An 11922-nucleotide genomic window follows, 5' to 3' on the forward strand; every position below is an offset into this window, starting at 1 on the left:
CAACAAAAGTATTAAGGTAAACCTAACCATAGCATGAAACATATGGATCCAAATCAGCCCCTTACGAAGCAACGCATAAACTAGGGTTTAAGCTTCTGTCACTCTAGCAACCCATCATCTACTTATTACTTCCCAATGCCTTCCTCTAGGCCCAAATAATGGTGAAGTGTTATGTAGTCGACGTTCACATAACACCACTAGAGGAGAGACAACATACATCTCATCAAAATATCGAACGAATACCAAATTCACATGACTACTAATAGCAAGACTTCTCCCATGTCCTCAGGAACAAACGTAACTACTCACAAAGCATAATCATGTTCATAATCAGAGGGGTATTAATATGCATATAGGATCTGAACATATGATCTTCCACCAAATAAACCAACTAGCATCAACTACAAGGAGTAATTAACACTACTAGCAACCTACTAGTACCAATCCCGGACTTGGAGACAAGAATTGGATACAAGAGATGAACCAGGGTTTTGAGAGGAGATGGTGCTGGTGAAGATGTTGATGGAGATTGCCCTCTCTCGATGAGAGGAGCGTTGGTGATGACGATGGCGATGATTTCCCCCTCCCGGAGGGAAGTTTCCCCGATAGAACAGCTCTGTCGGAGCCCTAGATTGGACCCGCCAAGGTTCCGCCTCGTGGCGGCGGAGTTTCATCCGAGGAGATGGCTTATGATTTTTTTTCTCATCAAAAGAATCCATATAGCATAAGATGGCCATCGGAGGGCCACCAAGGGGCCCACGAGGTAGGGGCGCGCCCCCACCCTCGTGGGCAGGGTGTGGCCCCCTGGTGAACTTCTTGTGCTCAGTATTTTTTATATATTCTGAAAACGTCTTCCGTGAAGTTTCAGGACTTTTGGAGCTGTGTAGAATAGGTCTCTAATATTTGCTCCTTTTCTAGCCCAGAATCCCAGCTGCCGGCATTCTCCCTCTTTATGTAAACCTTGTAAAATAAGATAGAATAGGCATAAGTATTGTGACATAATGTGTAATAACAACCCATAATGCAATAAATATCGATATAAAAGCATGATGCAAAATGGACGTATCAACCGGCCATGGCAAGGACGGATGAACAAGAAAGACTTATGAGGAGGAAGAGGTAGAGTGATTTTATGCTAGGTACTAGTTCCCCTTTTTATAACCTAGTACTAGCACTAGTACTAAAACATGCATAGTGGGAACATGTTCAGGTTTGACAAGTACTAAGTGTGAGCAGGTTTGCACTTAATTATACTACTCCCTCCGTCTAGGTGAATAAGTCATCTTAGGTTGTGCACCATGACCAAGAAGGAGGGGAGAACAAGAGAACTTAATGTTTATTTGCTAATTAATAGCATTGCATGCAATGGACTAACCACTGCATGTCGTGTTTGGTAGTCTTGAGTCATTGAAAACATGCACGCCCCACATCTCTTATTGGTTGATATGTTAAGAAACAAGAAACAAGGTGGGAGCATTTTATGCACTTTTGGAATGTGATGGGAATAAGCTAAAGATTAATTGATGGTTGTGGTTTCGAGGCCTGAAACGGCTCTCGATGAGTTTAGTGGAACATAAATTTCATGTACTCCCTCCATCTCCAGTTTACAAGGCTTGCACGTGTATCTAGGGTATCAATGTAACTTATATAAATTAAATTGTTTAACACAACAAATACTCTGAATATTTGAAGTTTGTAATGATTTTTTGTAATGTATGCCTGTTATTAAGTTGGTCAAATTAATGACCTAGGTACACGTGCAAGACTTGTAAACTGAGATAGAGGGAGTACTACACTGCTCAAATGCAGTCGCACAAGTCAGTGATGTAACTGGTCATACATGTCAGACCAAGCCGATGCGTGTCCCTTCGGTGAGACGTGGGTCCGACCGACCGTCTATTGGTGCGTCCGACCGTAAAGTATTACGCGATGGAGACTTCTGGTTGTGGCTTCGGTATATTGTCACGACCAAGCATTCTAAAACTAGTGATAAATTAATTACCATCTTTTTTCCAAACGACCAAGTATTTTCACAGGAATACAATACATATAGATGGAGTGATTGTCAAGGTTGCAAACCAACATGGCGTTGCAAGTTCACTGCAGCAGCAACCAACTAGGTCACTGCATCGCTGGCGGGGAAGGAGGGCAGATCACCTTGCCTACGATGCATGCCCAGCGGCGCCGCCGCAACCGGTCCCGGGATTTGGCTTCTTCTACCGCCCATTTGAACTGCTGCACCGGCTGCTCATGACATTACGCAGGCATGCACATTCTTTCCTCTGCAGTCGACTCTGTGAATATGATCTCTGCCATTAGCCCTAGCTCGAAATCAATGCGACGCTGCCAGATGCTGACATCCCTCAGCATCTCTCCCCTGAGATCGACTTGCGCCTCCGCCTTATGCTGCGCCAGGCGTAGCTCCTTGGAACTTCTCTCCAATCAATGCGACGCTTCCTTGATCTGATTTGCCCTTGCTGCCCACCACCTGAAACACAACCCTGGCATGTCCTCCGACGCCACCGATCTGTGATTCCAGAGCAATGGATCCCCTCTAAAACACATGTGGGTTTCGCTCAAAGGCGGCAGTGCTGCGGTCCGCAGCGAGAGGGCAGCCCGGCGGATCCTGGGATCTAAGGGATTATCCATGGTGGGATCCTCCATGGCGGGATGCGGTGGGCGAGGCGGGGAGGCAAGTCTAGGCACTGGGAGAGCCCTACGAGGCTAAGATAAAGATAGTACTACTGCACTCCGTCCATATTTAAATACAAAGGCCACCAACAGTAGCCCTGGCAAAAATTGATCATGTTGCCTGCGTCTTGGTTTATTGGCCCCTTTTTTGTGCCACTTTTTATGACATGCATAAATATTATGTTACTTAAAACTATGCTAAAAAATTGGCACAAAATACGAAGGAGACTAATGGAAGTAGCAACCCATGATTTAACTACTCGCATGCACGCAGTGGAGTAGTAATGTCTTTCTTCCTCCCTCACGTCCACTCAATTTGCATGCGCTGTATTAATTGACCATCAATGAAGTGAAGGACTTTATACGCGTCAAAGTATCACATGGGGTGGATCTTAGTACAAAAATGTGTCCCCCCGTGTACCCGCGTGTGCGTGCGAGGGAATGAGTGTATGTGTGGCATGCGTGCACATCTTCGCTTCGTGCATGTACCGCCAGTGTGCCTCAGAGGGGACAAGTACATTCTTCTGGAACCAGCAGCACGTCACTGTGATCAATCCCACAAGGAGGTCGCGACAACGCCTCCACATGCGCCATGTGGCTTCATGAACTATAAGAGAGACACTGTGTAGCGTGCCATTGGAATTCTAATTTACGTCTTTTGTAGATACTCGAAGTAATAGTAAGGTACACATGCATTGCACGCATCAGATTTGGCAACCAAATTATGAATAAATTCCACACTATAGCATGTAAGCTTTGAGTCATATACGCCTGATGTAGACGTTCGTTTAATTCTTATAGTTCAACTCATTCAAAATCAATTAGTTTTTATAAAAAAGCTAGGGCCTCTTTGATTCGTAGGATTTCCAAAACGCGGGAATAGGAAAAACATGGGATTAGAGTGGAATGTCGTATTGAATCCTATAGGATTGTACGAGTGTTTGATTGTGCATAGAAAAACGCAGGATTCTTTCAAACAAGTTTGAGTGGATGGGATGTTTCCTATGAAATATAGGGCAAATGAATCCTATGGAAAAATTCCTATGGTTTACAATCCGTCGAATCAAACAACCAAGATAGGAAAAATTCCTAAGGATTACAATCCTCCAAAATTCCTTTGAGAATCCTTTGAATCACAGAAGCCCTTAATCTATTTTATGATTCATGGAATTGTGTGTTGTAAAGCATAAAGTAAAAAACAAATAATGGCAATTCAACTAGGAAAAAAGTTTGGGCCGTTATGATACAGAAAATTATAGAACAAAGGAGAAGCACTTGTGTTTTGAGGTTTGTGCGTTATGCTTAAGTTCAACCATGGAGTCTGCTAGATTGTACATGTGGCAAAATCCGGTGGGGGGCTAGAAGATGGTGCGAGGGTCCAAGTGGAGGGAGACTATGAAGGAGTGCACATGTGCGAGATCGATATTTAAAGATAGGGGGCGAGAACATGCGCTGTTGTGCTCAGTGGCGGAGTCATGAGAAATAAATGAGCTAGGGGGCCAAGCACTGCTAATAATTTACGAGGAGGAAAAATTCATCAACTTAAACCATTTAGAGGAACATCGATCGTTGCGCATGCACGTGAGAGATAAAGAATGCCCGATATGATGGAGAGGGGGAGGTGTGTGTGTGTGCATGCATGGGAGACCGACCTGAAGAAAATGATTGCATGTATGCGATGGATAATGCCGACTGGTAGTGTGTGTGCATGCATGCACGAGAGAAAATTAGTAGTACAATTATAAAGAGAAGACGGCTGTGTGGGTGTAAAAGACAAGGTGAGGTCATAATCAATGTAAAGTTGAATTCAAATATTTGAATAAGAGATCATGATGTTTGAAACCCATGCATGCATGAATATAACTGAGATATGTCTGGTGTGGTTTGGAAATGAGCATGTTGTAATGTATACACATTGAACAAGGTCAGACTGATTTGAATTTGAGATACCAATGGCAGACATCGTTTGGCCACATTGCATCCGTGCATGGACACACTATTCTAACTGGAGATGATGGTTGGCTTTCGCATCACATATCTATATCTGTACCCCTATATTTTATATTTTATATATAGTGTGCGGATAACTTTAACTTTGAAAGATGGTCGTTGGATGAAGCCAATTCGATGGTGCAGAGATGACAAATTTGAGCACTACTGGCCGTTGGATATCATCTAGATTCCACCAGATTTTGCCACATGTAAAATCTAGAAGACTCCATGGTTGAACTTAAGCATAATGCACAAACCTGAAAACAAGATCACTTCTTCTTTGTTCTAGAATCTTCCATATCAAAATTGCCCAAATGTTTTTCTACATGATTTGCCATTATTTGTTTTTACTTTATGCTTTACAACGCACAATTCCATGAATTTTAAAATAGATTAGCTTTCTTATAAAAACTAGATGATTTTGAATGAAATGAACTATAAGAATTAAATGAACATCTACATCATGCATATATGACTCAAAGCTTACATGCTACAATGTGGTATTTATTCATAATTTGGTTGCCAAATCTCATGCGTGCAATGCACGTGTACCTTACCAGTCTAAATGGTGTTTGTGTGTGTGTTGTGCGTGTTAAACACATTGTACGTAGTATCATACATGGTTTAGATTCCGAACATCTAGCTAGAGCATACATGTACTATGATTTGAATTCAAGATAAAATGGATACATATATTTGAATTTGAGATCGTATGTACATGTAGTTCGTATTTATATAGGAATTTACTTCTCCTATATTCATGTCATGTGTTGTGAAGATAATATTTAGATGGTTGTATAACTAACCCGAGTACAATCCCATTCAAACAGGGAAAATGTACTCAAATTTAATTAGTCCATATGCTAGACAACACACATTGTTTTTTTATTATTGAGGGAAGTGCAAATTGTTTTGGTACTCTACACGTTATGTTTGTTGTCCTGATTCTTTTAGTTTTTGTTGTTGTATTTGAATGTATTTCTAGTAATATAGTAAAACAGGACATGGCTCTCCTAGTGATAAGGTGCGAATTGTTTTTTTGGGTACACGTTAAGCTTGTTCTCTCGAAATTTCAAGCCCCGCCTTGTTATGCCGAAATTTCAAGCTAGCATCTCTGTCTATCGTGCTGCGAAACTCCCGCCTCTTCAACCCGCGCCTTGTTACCCCGAAATATTTAAGATATATCTTTGTCTCGTTGTGCTCCGAAAACTCCCTCCATCTCAACCCGCACCTTGCTATCCCAAAATTACAACGAGCGTGAAAACTCCCACCTCCTACGAAATCCTGACACGCGAAATGCCTGTGATAGCCCTGAACCGAAAGAACCGCCTAGCTCAAATCGGCGGGGGTACTTACGTAACTTACCCCACATTTCGGACAAGCGCGTCCCTAAGCCATGGTTCCCCTCCCACCGCCTCCTTTTCCCCATTTGAAATCCCGGCCGCCATAACCTCTCCACTCCAGCCGCAAAACCCCACCCTCCTCCGTCCGCCACCTCACCGCTGCCCAGCCGGAGCCTCTTCCCTGACGACGTCGTCCACAACAACACCTCGACGTCCCTCATCCACTGTACCGGATGAGGATCCATCGTCGATCTCATCGTCCCGCCGGTTCAGCCACCCCATCCTCCACCTCCAAGGAGCTGCCCTGATGTTCCCCTTGTCTTTCACGCCACCTCCATTCCCACACCACCGTCTTCACCTGCACCGCCGGAAGAGCATCATCATCACTGTTTCCTTGGATGAAGCTGATGCCTAATCGGCGCCACCAAAGAGTTTGTACACTAATCGCCGCATTTCCTTATTCATTCGATCTCACGGTGCTGTCGGCGCTTGGTCCCGAGCCGACATGGTGCTGCTCCATCCACGGCGGCACCGCCGACCACTTCCTCCACGGTGTCGCTCCCTCGGCGGCGACGCCCACATTAGTAGGAGCTGCTGCTGCTTTAGCTCTCGCCCGCGCTGCTACTCTACTCTTGCTCTCGGTCCCCTGCCTGGTCTGCTCTTGCTTTTGCTCTTGCTCACGCTACTGCTCTCGCTCTTGCTCTTGCTTGAGATGCTACTCTGATTTGGCTACACTTCAGGCGACTGAATCGACTTTTAGGTCAGTCGATTTTCAGGGGGGGCTCGCCGGAGTTAAGGAAGAACCAGCCGCAGCAGGGAGGGGGGCTCGCCAGAGAGGTACCCCACTATCTATCTTAGGGTTCAGGGTGGGGGCGTTGGTCGCCGGCGGTGGCGTCGGAATCACCGGAGAAAAATCTCGGCACGGGGGGGGGGGCCTAAAGGGATGGCTGGGGCGGTGGCAGACAGATGGTGCAGAGTGGTTTTGGGGCGGGCGGGGCAGCGCACCACCGGCCGCGGGCTGCCGGGGGCGGCGGCTTGGCCGGTGATGGCTGGCGGCTCAGGGGGGTGGAGGTTGAAGATGAACTGCTACACGACCAGCTGCCCCGGCTCTCACACACGCTGCTGCTACTACTTTTCTGCGCTAGTGCGTTCAGTTTCGACAGCAAAATTCAGTTTCGACAGTTAAGTTCAGTTTTGACAGTTAAATTAAGTTTCGACAGTTAAGTTCAGAGATGAGCGGCTAATGTATTTTACATCTAGAACTATGCGGTTATGTATTTTACGTCACCTATTGGAGATGCTATTAGAATTCCACTCAGGTTAACATTGTCTCTCTTGTCCCGCTTCAACATCGGCGTCATACAACTCACCGAAGCTGCTCGACGAAACCCTCCATCACAGTGGAGCAGTACCCCGTGCTCCATCTACAGACGCCTAAGATCTTCTTACCCTCCTCCGACAACCAAGTCAGCCAGAGCATCCTCACCGACCAACCCAATCACGCCGAGATCGACATGGCTTCGCCAAAGAGGTTGTACACTTGATGCATCTCTTTTTTACTCTACATGTTATAGTTATTGTCCACTGAGCACACGTAGTAATGTGAAATACGATTATTTTATCCTACTCTATGACAAGCATTGAGGTACCAGACAACTTAGCTATTTGTGATGGACTCTCTTGAACACCATCATTATTTATCTCTGTGCGTTTGAGCTGTGCATTTGTGGATGGGCCTGTGAGTTGAGCTAGTATGGTAGTGGCCTGGGTCCAAAGTAGTAGAAGTAGCACAAAACATTTTTTGAGTGTAGGCTTTTCCTTGCTCAAGCTTGCCTACTAGAATCGCCAGTGCTTGAAAGGAAAAGTGAAGGAAAAACATAGGAATTGGAAAGTTTCCTATGGTACTACTATTCATGCATTTGGTTCAAAGGAATGGAGCAAAGGAAAACTGTAGGATCTGTTCCTTTAGTGTCTCCTTGAAAGAAAAACCATAGGAATTTTAATTTCCACTTGTCCTCCTTTTCAAATTCCTATTCATGAAGCACAAGACTAAGAGATAGTATCAAATAGCATCATAACCGTATATTTTCTTATGGTTTGACTTAATTTCATCATGCTTCTTTGCATCTTATGATCTTCCAATTCTTGTGAACCAAACACCTAGATTGGTAGAAATCATGTGTTTTTAAATTCTCTGTTTTGCATGTGCATTCCTATCCTATTCCTGTATATTTCCTATCCCTCCATTGTTAGAATCCTCAAATTCAAACAAGCCCTTACACAATTACTTCTGTTACAGATATGTGCCAAAGAAAACCTTGTGTGGTTTGTCCTGCTCCTGCTGCACTGTGTTCCACCCTAGCTTAGCTGCTCCAACGATGGAAGGGTTCACCACAGCAGGAATCCGCTCTCCATACTGTCTTTCGCCGCCTCAGATCTTCTTCCCCGCCGTCGGCAGCCACGACAACTGCATTACCATCATCAATAGAGCAGATGACCTTGAGGACTACACGGGTCTGCAAGAGAGGTCGCACTCTTCCGTGTCTGCTTACGCTATGCATCACTTAATATGATGACATACTACTTTATCGTCATGTTCACCTATTAGACTCTGAGTTAGGCCAAACTAATGCTGAAACTTGAGTTTTTAAATGGTTGTGGGGTACATATTGGGGCATCAATCACTACCATCTGTCTACTATCTGGTTAATCTCGGGTGTCTACTATGAGTTTCATGTTGGGTGCAAACAAACATTAAAGGAGCCATTATCTATATCTTTTTAACTAAAGCTATTATCTGTCTGCTATGATTGGTTTTGGGTCTATCCACAGTTTGCTACCAGCACTCTGGATTTGTTCATGCACTCCTTACATAATCTCACTATATATGTTTTATTCCTATGCATGTCAGTTATTGTACACAATGGAACTGAACATGTAGAGCAAAAGAGACGAGCCTTGCATGGCAATAAAATTTCATGCAGACGTCGCTCCATGGTGGGTGCAAAGGCAGCCCCCCTCCACCCATTTCAGATTGTAATCAAGAGGAATATAACTGTTCTGAGGGGGATTCAGAAGGAGAAGACCACTCCTATTTACCCCCTGAGGTCTTCACTCTAACTTGGCATGCTAATGTTGGTAATATCATGCATATGGTGCCTTGCATTGCTTACTTTATACATCAAATATGTCATCTACTTAGTTTAGACATGCTTTATGTGAATGTCATCTGTTTAGTTTCTTTACCGTATATGTGAATCATGCAATGCCATCTTGTTTAGCCATGCATCATATATGTGAATTTTACAATGACACCCTGGTTAGCCAGTCATATTATATGTGAATTATATCATGCCATCATTTTTTATTACGTGTTAAATTTCTCAACAATTTTAGAACATTCAATTACTCTTCTTGTGCATCAGCCATTCGGCACGGTCATGGAAAAATCTGGAGTGGAAACAAGGTCTCCAGAGCAGACAATGTTGTCTGACGAAGTGCATGTCTTGCTGGTTACAGATAGCTCCTTAGAGGAGGATTCAGAGACAGATGACCAGTCCTATTTCCCCCCGAGGTGCATGCTCTAACTTGGCAGGGTTATGTTGCTCATATCGTGCATATGGTATATTGCATTGCTATGCCATTTGCTGAATTAGACATGCTTTGTGTGAATGTCACCTCTTTAGTGTCTAATTACCATATATGTGAATTATGCAAAGCCATCTTGTTGCAAGACATCATATATGTGAATTATGCAATGCCATCTTGTTGCAAGGCATTATATATGTGAATTATGCAATGCCATGCAGTTTAGCCAAGCGTCATATATGTGAATTATATCATGTCGTCCTTCTTTTGTATTTCTCGTTGCATTTGTTGACAATGTTTGTATATTCAACTGCTCTTCCTATGCATCAGTGTAACATCCCAAATTTTCAATTTGGAATGTTATATACTAGATCATCATTGCATATCATATTTATTGCATTTTGGTTGATCCTAGAAATTTCACGCAACTCAAGGACCCTCGGAGAGAGTTGGGGATTTCGTTATTTTCATATTTGAGTTGTCTCAAATTTTGAAAAAAGGATCATTTGATTTTATTTATTCTATCTTCAATTATTTCTATTATAAAAATTATGAGAGAGGGAATAAAATGACTTCCCAAAATAAAGAAATATTGGGGATTTAATAAAAAAATCAAATAAATTTTATTTGGTTTTATTTGCTATTTTATTTGAATTTAGGAAAAATGCGCGTTTTTCAAATTTGCATTTAGGCCCCAAATAATTGTTCATCTTGTGCGGCTTGATTTTAGAAGCCGGGGAAAATTTATTTCGGGATTTTTGGAGTCCGTTTAGTATTCCTTTTGTTTTTTCCGAGCGTAACTATTTAAAGAAAAAGTCCGAACCGACCTTGGGCCGTAACCGGCCAGGACTCCGCCTGGCCGGGCCTTTTTATAGCGCCCCAGGCCAAGCCCAAGCCGCGCCCTCCCCCAACCCTAACCCTAGGCTGCCGCCGCCGCGCCGCGCCGCCGTCGTTCGCCGGAGGTAGATCTCGCGCCGCCGTTTTTTTAGAAAACCGATCGGTTTCCCATCGGTTTTGTTTGTTTTTTTAGTTTCGGTTTTTTAAATAGATCAGTTTTTATGGTTTATTTATTTAGCAAGCATTCGTCCGTTCGTTCGTTTTAACGAACGTTTGTCATTTTTCTTTTTCTCGGATTAAATCCGCGGTTTTTCTGATCGCGATTTCTGATCCGATTTTTGTTTTAGTCTAACTTTTCGCTCGTTTATCAGAATCAGGTGATTCAAGCGCCTGGAGTTTCGTCTCGAAACCCTCTTTCTGTTTAACCAACTCAAACAAGTTTTTTGCCACTGTAAAATTTGCCTTAGATCTAGAATAGTAAACGAAGCCTGTTTCTTTTGCCGTTTGTCTTTCGTTGCTTCGTTCGATTTGATTCTTTTTGCCAACTGGAGTTCTTAAGTTGAACTTTCTGGTTAGATCTCTTATTTGAGTTTTACCTGTGCATTAGTTGAGTACTTATTGTATGCTTGTTTGTTTGCGATAGAGTACCCGGAGTGCGCCACTTGCTACTTCGAATCGCTAGGTTTTCCGGATCATCAGCAAGGCAAGTAACACTTTGATCATGTTTTTCCCTCTACCCAGTTTTATTACATTAGATCAAACCTCACACATTGCATGATTAGGATCTAATTAAATTGTGGGTTTGGGAAGTAGTTGAGGTAGTACCTATTACCTGTTATTATCAAACCTTTGGGAGTTACTTCTACGTTTGCTTATTATGCCATGCTATGCTAGTAGACGTGGATTGGGTGAGTGTATCCATGACAGATGTGAGATTGTTAATTAATGGTTTATTTAAGGTGGCAACTTAAATACACATCTGGGTGGATTGAGGCACCTGGGTATTCCAGCGATTGCCTGTTTTCTTTTGGACCGCCACCCAGGCTCAAAGGGATCATGAGATTATTCATGCTAGAAACTTCCGTGTGCAGCCACAAGCTATTATGGGCTCTAGCATAGTTTATTAAGTTGTGCGAACTCTTACAGTGGTAGACTAGCAGATGTAGGGGAAAGTAGGTGTAACGGTCTACCCGATCGTAAGGTGCTAGTGCTTCTGAAAGACTATGTCTCGGTCATCCGTTTCTCAAACACCATGTAGTGCGAGCAACCAAACGGAGGCGATCGAGTCTTGTGGGGAAAAGTGCGCAAACCTCTGCAGAGTGTATAAACTAATCATGATTAGCCGTGTCCCCGGTTATGGACATCTTGAGTATCTAGTACCTGGATTATCATGTGAATCTCAACATGTTACTCTAAAATTAATTTTGTTGGGTTTTGTTAATGATGATGCTTAATTGGGATTGAGAATGCT

This window comes from Triticum aestivum, chromosome 3A, assembly GCF_018294505.1.
Source record: "Triticum aestivum cultivar Chinese Spring chromosome 3A, IWGSC CS RefSeq v2.1, whole genome shotgun sequence".
In the NCBI taxonomy this organism is placed as follows: Eukaryota; Viridiplantae; Streptophyta; class Magnoliopsida; order Poales; family Poaceae; genus Triticum; species Triticum aestivum.